At 47.5% G+C, this 3,087-nt stretch overlaps 1 non-coding gene across 1 annotated transcript; it reads right to left on the bottom strand.

Moving 5' to 3' along the window:
• Positions 1–2,475: 2,475 nt before the first annotated feature.
• TRNAR-UCU lies at positions 2,476–2,549 on the bottom strand. Its single transcript has one exon. It is a non-coding gene; the product is annotated as a tRNA-Arg (tRNA).
• Between the last annotated feature and the right edge of the window lie 538 nt (positions 2,550–3,087).

Here is a 3,087-nt window from a genome sequence, read left to right as displayed (position 1 = left end):
GCAGGAAGGAGGAGGCCTCTGATTGGCCCATGCTGGCAGGAAGAAGGGAGGAAGCCGCGGGGCAGGAAGAAGAGGCGGGTCTTACAAGCCCAGGGAAGAAGAGGAAGATAGCAAAGCAGGAAGAAGGAATTGTCCCCATCAGGAGGTTGCTGCCATTGGTGGGTTTGGGGTGAGGAGAAATTGTGAGTGTGGTGGGAGGGAGTATATATGAGAGAAGCATGTGTGTGTGTGTGTGTGTGTGTGTGTGTGTGTGTGTGTGTGTGTGTGTGGAAGGGAGGGGAGAGAAGGAAGTGTATGTGAGTGTGCAAGTGATGTGTGTGCGTACGAGAATGAATCGAATGTGAGCGAGCATGCGTGAGAGTGAACATGCGAGTGTGCTAGAGTACGTGTGTGTGTGTATGAAAGAGAGAAAGCTTGAGTACATACCACTCAACCTGCTCCCTCATCCGCCTCCCTCCCCCCACTTGATACAAATCTCAGGGTGACTCTAATCAAACGTTCCCAGGAATGCCATTTGGCATCTAGGCCGCTTCTCCAATCTTTGTGATCCCTGTACTTCTAACATCATCATCATCAACATTTATTTGTTTGTCACACACTTTCCAGCAAACAGAGTTCAAATCAAGGTACAAATGGCTAACTTTACAGTACAGTGTATGAGAATACAGTAGTTTGCTGAGTGTAGCTGCTTGCATAGAGAGAACATAGAATCTGCTTCATTATAGGCAATAACCAGCCATTTTTACAGAGTAGGATGTGGGGGAGGGTATTGGCAGGGCACACAAAAGGACATTAGGATAGTTAAATATGTATGCACACAGTTTTCCCTATAAATGTGAAAATAAGTGATTTGGCAGGGGTAACGCAACTAGGAAAGAGTTGCCTCCAGGCGTGATGGTCAGCTTAAGGTGGGCCGAAGACAGATTCAAAAGGCCATGCTTTTCAGTAGCTTTCTGACAGCTCGGAGGTGTGGGGTTTGTCTGAAGTTCTGTGGCAGAGCATCCCAGAGTGTCGGCGCCATGCTCGGAAACTCTCCTCCCTGGTGCTAATGAGGTGTGGTACGCATTGAGAGCAGGGACCACCAGGTGGGTCTGTCACAGCGAACAGAGGTAGCAGGAAGATAAGCAGAGGGATGAGGTGGGCACTGAGGTAGAGAGGTGTGTGGGCCTGTAATGGCCTTGTAGGCTAGGTTTAGCATTTTGAATTTTGTATGGTAGAGTCAGGAGCCAGTGGGGGAAGGGCCTTTAGGGTAGCTGTGTGCCCCTCAAATTTTCTTTTGCTCCTCAGTAGTCTGGAATAATTATCAACATCGGAAAATGTATGATCTTTCATTGCACCATCGGTTGTCACAGCATTGCGTGCGTGCATGCGTGAGCCAGCTCACATAGTCAGGAAATCCCTGGATGAAGAAATTAGAAACTAAGGGCAGGCACAAGAAGGGTAACCATCTTCTCCAAGGTCACACAGTAAACTCAAGTTTTATCGGATCACTTGAACCCGATCACAGTTGGAAAAAATAGGCCTGTTCTCCCTTCCCCTAGGAACTGCCTATATGGAGCACCACCTTTATGGACTCCCACCATCATACTTCAAGAACTGGCCCAGCTGTAACAGGGAATCAGTGATGTCACAGTTCTTTGGACCCAGCGGACTGTGGATCAAATGTCTCCAAGGCAGTGGTCGGAGATCGGTATCTGCAAAGTGCATCTCTTACATTGCTAAGGTCCTCCGGCGGTAAAGCAGCTTCCATGGGGGATCAATGACTTCAAAGGCACTCTCGACAGTTATAGCCTTCTTATTCCCTGGGCCCGTCTTCCTTCTGTCTATATCCAGTGCCCTTTTCTCAAATCCCCTCTACTCCACCCGTCTCCCACCAGCTCCCTTCCTTCCATCAACATCTCCCCCTCTCCCCTCCCCACACACACACACCTTGCCCCCTTGTTCCCTTCTCCCAGAAATTAAACCGGTAGAGATTTTCTCCTGTCCTGAAATTGCTTCTTTAGCCTGCTTAAAATTTTGACCGAACAAGTCTCCCCCTCTCCCTAGAAGGGCGCAAAATCATGAAAATTGCATGTAAACAAAATAAAGACAATAATTCTGCTCCAGCCATCAGATATATATATACATAAAAAGCTATGATACATTTAAATGGGAATCCCAGCTTTAAATCCAAAACAACAAATGATCATTCCACCACTAGCTTATTTCAAGCAAATTGGAAAAAAAAAAAATAAAGCCTCAATGTAATGGAAATTTTTTTTAAAAAGTAACAAAATAAGATGCAGTAGGAAAAATGAATTTAAACAACAAAGAAACGGGTTGTTTGTATTACACCTGCGGGCAGAGGCAAGCAATGGAAAATGAATTATGGCTCGTCAAAGGATTTTTCCTATTACTTCTAGCTGCCGGGCATATGCAATAAATAGAATTTACATCCCCAGAAATTCCATCTGTAAAATAAAAGCGATGCCTATCCATCTCTGCCGGGACTCGAACCCGGAACCTCTGGATTAGAAGTCCAGCGCGCTCGTCCATTGCGCCACAGAGACCTCGCCATGAGCTCAGCATCAGCACCAGAACTGAAGAATCACAGAACCCACCCCCCCCAACCCCCTCTTTTCCTCCCACCTCCCCCTTCCTCACAGACAGCATCACCACCAGCATCCTGGGCTGCTACGGGGAGGAACGGAAAACCTGGAGCTCAGACCTCAGCACCAGGACCAGCGCCAGAACTAAAATAGCGAAGCTCCCGTGTACCTCCTCAACGGGAGCATCCTTGGGCTTATGGCAAGAAATGTGCAGAACCGGGAACTGAGATGTCAGCATGAGAATTACAATGACAGAGCTCCTGTGTACCTCCCCCCAATGGCAGCACCCATGGCGGATACCTGGAAATTATGCAGAACCTGGCATTGAGATCCCAGCACCTGAAATGAAATAACAGAGCTCCCGTGTACCTCCCCCCCATGGCAGCATCCTTGGCTAATACTTGGAAATATGTAAAACCTGGACCTGTGATCTCAGTATCAGCATCAAAAGTGAAATAGCAGAGCTTCTTTATTCCTCCCCCATCATCAGAATCAGAGG

Source organism: Rhinatrema bivittatum, chromosome 16 (genome assembly GCF_901001135.1).
Source record: "Rhinatrema bivittatum chromosome 16, aRhiBiv1.1, whole genome shotgun sequence".
NCBI classification, from domain to species: domain Eukaryota; kingdom Metazoa; phylum Chordata; class Amphibia; order Gymnophiona; family Rhinatrematidae; genus Rhinatrema; species Rhinatrema bivittatum.
The sequence above is the reverse complement of the archived record's forward strand: the minus strand, read 5'-3'. Positions and strand labels throughout refer to the sequence as shown.